This window comes from Lolium rigidum, chromosome 6 (genome assembly GCF_022539505.1).
Source record: "Lolium rigidum isolate FL_2022 chromosome 6, APGP_CSIRO_Lrig_0.1, whole genome shotgun sequence".
Classification (NCBI taxonomy): Eukaryota; Viridiplantae; Streptophyta; class Magnoliopsida; order Poales; family Poaceae; genus Lolium; species Lolium rigidum.
Window position 1 is genome coordinate 10,408,673 of NC_061513.1, and position 6,083 is coordinate 10,414,755.

The window sequence follows — 6,083 nt, forward strand, 5'->3', positions numbered from 1 at the left end:
CGTGATTCGAAAGACGAAAACCGATCACTAGTGGAAAACAGGTCTAATTTCGCGGGTCGTACGACCCTTTTGTCGCGGGCGGCCAGCCGCGACAAGGGAGGCGCGACAAAAGGTCCCCCTTTTATCGCGGGTCTCTTACAACCCGCGACATAAGGTCCACCACGTGGCAGCCGCGGGTCGCGCAGGTGACATGCCCTTTTGTCGCGGGCCGTATTACCACCCGCGACAAAAGGCCCTCTACGTGGCAAGCGCACAACGCTGCTGCTTTAGGGTTTGAGAGGTGCAGCACACCCCCCCCCCCCCCCCGCCACCCCCCGCCATTCGAAAATAAAAGTTGGATATATTTGTACGCTACTAGATCAGTGGTACACGTTCATTCATTATATATATATAGATCGATCAAACAAATGTTGGAAGCAAAAGTCGATTCCCCTTACATGTAGATTCCCCTTACATATATATATACATTTAGCTCATGATCGACAAGCGGTACTAACGACCGTCTATTTGGAGGTAGAGCATCTATTTGGACTAAACAAGCCTTTGTTGTTTAGTACTTCTTTAACCAAAAGTCCCGCCAGTTCCTCCGCAATTCCTAGTAGGTGTTCCTTTGGTTGGAGTCTCGTCCCGCATGTAGTCGACCTATATACGAAAATAAGATGAGTATGACTATATCAATCTTGATAACGAAATATTGACGATAATAAATAAAGTTTGTGAGTGTTATTGCTTACGTTGAATTTATTTTTGTTCTGCGTCTCAGTGGTTAACATGTGAATGGACTCGCAAACGTAGTATCCACATAGATTCGTCCCTTGTGGCTGCTGAGGGCATGGTACAGGAGTAAATGTTAACTTCTCTGCCCAGGTACCATCCTTACGATGTCTCTTGAAAGCGGTCCAAGCCCTGCCAGGCAAAAGAATGATTGAATGAGTAGATAATTAATTGATATCTCACGAAAGATATAGCGTGGCGATGAAGGAAATTACACTTGGAGCAACTTCTGCAAGTCGTGGAACCCGTCCACGCCTCTACTCGAGTGGGTCTCTTACTTCAACTATTCCCTTATCGGGTTGAATGTCTAGTAGAATCCAGTGGAAGCTGCACATGTTATGTATATACGTCGGGAATTACACTTAACATCGAGTAAGAAAAATTGAATGTGCATAAAAGATCATTAAGACTCTCACTCGTAGTTGTAAGGAAACAATATTGAATCACGAAATATTGCTCCCCAAAAAACCTTAGTAGGTTTCCCCCCGTGTCTTGGGCATTATACTTTACCGTTTGAACATGTACTTTATCTGGGTCAACAAACCCAATATTGATAATATTATTACTTTTGCATTCACCGATCTTTAGTCGGCATAATAGAGAACACATAAGATATAATGAGTATATGCAATGAAAACGAACATGAACTGAATGAAAATGAACTTATATGTAGTTAACAACTTACAAGCAATAGCAACTCATGAGAGATTTGTCGAGGGCTTCTAAATTGAATAACTGCCGTGAGTTCATTCATCTCAATATGGATCTCCTCCTTTCGGTAGTAATATTCCCATGGTATAGTCGCCACGATGAACCTTATGTTCTCCTTGCATGCATCAAGGTACCACTGATGCAAATTCCGCATATGTGTTGGCAGTTTATGCAGCTGCTCTGTGCTGACCAAGTCGGCCCCGTAGACAAATTTAGGAGCTATATCAGCAATGGGTAGTGCAGCATCTGCTCCAGACAGCAATTCCTCCACGGTAACGTCACAGGCAGCCGCTAGCTTTGCAGCTTCTTCCATATCGAAACCACCCTGTTCCTGGTACAGCTTGGGAACATTAAACACTGAAAGATCGAGATGTCGCCTAGAGGGGGGGGTGAATAGGCAATTGCAAACTCTTGCGGATTTGTCTTGTAAGAATGCGAAATTAAACTATCGTTTAGTTTACAAGCACAAACCCTAAATATGCTAAGCTCAACTAAGTGTAACAATGGCAACTGGAGCTAAGCAAGATAGGCACAAGATATATGTAGCACAAGTGATAGCAAGATATGTATACTTCAAGCACGATGGCTATCACAAGGAAAGAGAGCTCGGGTATAGAAATAACCGAGGCACGCGGAGACGAGGATGTATTCCCGTGTTCCCTTGCTTTGCAACAAGGTACGTCACGTTTGGAGGAGTGGAGGTCCCACGAAGGATTCCCCGCGCCACGAAGGCTCACCCTATTCTCCGAACCACACCCACGAAGGATAATGGCCCTTTCCTTATGGTTAGCTTTTCCTCCGCTCCGGAGATGGCAAGCTCCACAACCACTTCACAAGCTCCACGAAGGAGAAGCCCGGGCCCCTTCACAATCATCCACGAAGAGATCACCGGGACACCAACCAAGCCAACTAGGAGGTCACCCTCCAAGAGTAACAAGCTCACGGTCTCTCACTCGAACAAATCGTGGTGGAGAGCTCAACACTATGCAATGATGCAAAGCAAGAACACCGGAGGTGTTCAAGTCCTTCACACTCAAATCCCACCAAAGCAACGAATGCTAGGATGAGATTGGAGGGGAAGAACAAGGGGAAAAGTCAACAAAAGACTCCAAGATCTAGATCCCAAGAGATTCCCTCACTTAGAGAAGAAATGGATCGGTGGAAGTATAGATCTAGATCTCCTCTCTCAAATCCTCAAATATGAGCAAAAATGGTTGGAGGAATCAAGGGGGAGAGCAAGTTCTTCAAATAGCAACAATGGAGGTGAGAGAATTGGAAGAACTTATTGTCTCAAGGTAGAAGAAAGGTATTTATAGTGGGGGAAGAAGAAATAACCGTTGGGGAAGAAACGGGGTGGAAAACGCATAAAAAACGCCTAAAAAAGTCGCCCAGCCGGTCAGCAGGCCGGCCGACCGGATCCTGGGCCGGAGAGGCCGGTGGCCTGTCCGGTCGGACCGGCCCACCGACCGGGAGCGGTGCACAGCGCGCTGGGCGGCCGATTTGCCACAGGCGCGCGGGGGGGAGCAGCAGGCCGCGTGGGCCAAGGCGCGTGGAGGCGGCCCGGTCCGGATTCCGGTCGGACCGGAGGAGCAGGCTGGGCCGGGCCGGTCGCGGACTTGGCCCAAGACCGGTCACGGGCCGCACGGGGGAGAGGCCGGCGCGTGGGCCGGTTGAAGTCCGGTCTGACCGGAGGGGGAGCTGGGCCAGGCTGGCGCGTGGGCCGATGGCCGCCCGGTCGACCGGGTGGGCCGGCATGCGGTCCGGCAGGCCGGGCGGCTACCGGCCGCCTCCCCCTTTTTTTTCTTTTCTTTTTCTTTTTCTCTTTTACCTTTTCTTTAATAACTATTGCTCCCGAACTCCGATTAACATGAAACCAATTTTGTTGGAAAGATAACGACGAATAGAACCCCAAAAAAAACTGGAAATACAGAGACTCCTCACAGAACATTTTAGATGATTTTAGAGAGGGAGTCTCCCACCGTCAAGAAATGGTGAAGACGTCCAAACTCGAAAACGCAATAGAAGATGCATGCGGATTCCGTTTTCGATGAACTTGGGCTTGTTGTAAAGCTAGAAACAAGCTCAAGAACCTCACACGAGAGAAACACCAAGAAGCAATAAGGATATGCAAAGTATGCAAAGGATTGAGCTCCCTAAGACGATGTGATCAAGTTACTTAACCGAAAGCCCCTCTTAATAGTGCGGCTATCTATCCTATAATCCGGTCTCCCAACATCCACCTTGAGACCGGTAAAAGGAAAACCTATCAAGGCCATACCTTTGCCTTGCGCATCCCGCTTGATCTTGATGATAACTCTTCAAGCTTCACTCAAGCCGGAATGCCTCTCTTGACCAATGTTGCTTCGTGAAGACTCACAAATGCTCCCCCATACACTATGATGGGAAAGCTCCATTGATGCACATCTTCACAAGTCCATTATCATCAAATGGACGGCAAGCTTCAAGTATGTGATTCACTTGAGACGCTCATCTTGAACTTGCCGAACATAACCTTGTATCTTCACATACTCACATAAGATAGAGCATGGCTAATATTGAGTTCCACATAAGAACTTCATCTTCATTTCTTCTTATTGATCATCTCACATATATATATCTTCATACCGATGATCTTGATGCCAATACACAAGATATACCTTTATCTTCATGGCATCCATACTTGAATCCAACACATGGAGAGCAAGTAGTACCTATGGAATATTCCTTCATATAAACTCAATGAAAACATTAGTCCATAGGGGTTGTCATTAATTACAAAAACCACACATAGGGGCAATGTACCCTTACAAACACTTTGAGTGCTGGGATCGATTGTTTGGGCTGATCTCCGAGGAGGGGAACTTCCTTTCTCTTTTTGCCTTTTGTCGTTTGCTTGGCCTTGAGGGGTGCACTTGTTGAAGTTGACTTATTCTCGGCTGCACTTCTAGCTGATGATTTGCTCGTGCCAGCAATGTCCTTCTCCTTAGCCTTTTCATCCTTCTTTTGGTCAATTACCTTCGCAAGAGTGCGTGTATAGTCATCCTTCTTATCGTGTAACTCATACTGCGATGGTGTGCTCAGAAAACTAGTAGCATATTCTATTTGCTTCTCTGTGTATGGCTCTGGCGCAGGAGGTTTTGGCTTATGAAAAAATCATAATTGTATTTCTTAACAATGGCATCATTTTCCTCCGGGGTACGATCGTAAGGACGGGGGGAGGAACCTTTGGTACTTTTGGGAGGGGCGACATCTTGCGGACAGGACTCTTGAAACGCTTCCGGCTGGGTGCATTCCGAGTCTTAGTGGGCGGAGGCGGCGGCGCCGGAGATGGAGATGGACTACCGATGTCGTGGTCGACGTCGTACCCACGGGGTGATGGTGGCGACATGTGATCAGTAGGAGGAGGTGATGGTGGCCTGCGATCACCCGGAGGAGGTGATGGTGACCTGCCGGGACGACCGGTACTAGGTGCTACCCAGCCTCGGCAGCCCGATGTTCTTCTTTTCCCGGAGAATGATTTCTCCCAAGCACCTCTCCGAGTGTAAGCCCCCCATCACCTCCAGGGATATCGAGCTCCAATGTCTCCCACGACGGGACAACCGAATCCACCCCGACACGTGCATAGCCAGCTGGAATCGGATTGCCATGCCATGTTGCCGGCTCACCTTCGAGTCCAAATGCCGGTAAGACATAGCCGACCGCCACCTTAACGAAACCTTCCTGAACACCTCATGGAGATCACAAGGTGTTTGCTCCTTGATTCCATCCAAGGGGTCGCCAGGACCGGCATCTATCATCATCCGTGTAGTAGGGGCCTCCGAGTCGGCCACGCTGTCTGTCTCGTCGCCGAGATATGTCGGCGGTATTATCCGGCGGGCGCCGTCCTTTTAGTTCATTTATCTCCCGCTGCTCGCTGGTCAAGTCGGCGTTGGAACTCGGCCATCCGGTCATTCCGCACCTCCAGCCGGCGTTGTTTAGCTCTCGCTCGGCTTCTATAAGTCTCCGCGTCGGCTGGAAACCCAAGCGACCATGGAACACTAGGGCCGAAGCCTCTTGTTCGTCCTCCTTCTCGGGATTACCGAGGACAAGCGTCGGCAAGTCTTTCTTCTATCGGGAGCAAACTTTAGTTTGCCCACCTTTATATCTCGTCGTCACTTCAATCCATTTTTGCCTGGGTACCCTAACCCCGGTGTCACTTTCAACAATGTTCCCCGTCTTCATGTCATACTCACAGCCATGCGCGAGGAACCAATTTCGAGCCCTAGTGTCCCATCCTTCTCGCGTGGGTTCCGGAGTGATCCCGTTCAGCTCCATCTCAGCCTCTTGTGCATCCCACTTAGGCATGGCTACTCCGTAGCCCCCTCGCCCCGTATGATGGTGATATTTCTTTTCGCTTGCATTCTTCTTGTTTTTCGTTGACGGGTTCACAGACTCTCCTCTAATTCTTTGTACCTCACAAATTCTTCCCGTGTATGCTCCTGCTTCGCTAGGTAGTTCTCGAATAATGGAGGCTTCTTGTCTTTCTTATAATTTTTCCATAACCGGTTCTTATACGCCCGGAAAAGTTCCCCCATCTTCTTAAGAGCCCATTTCTTCAC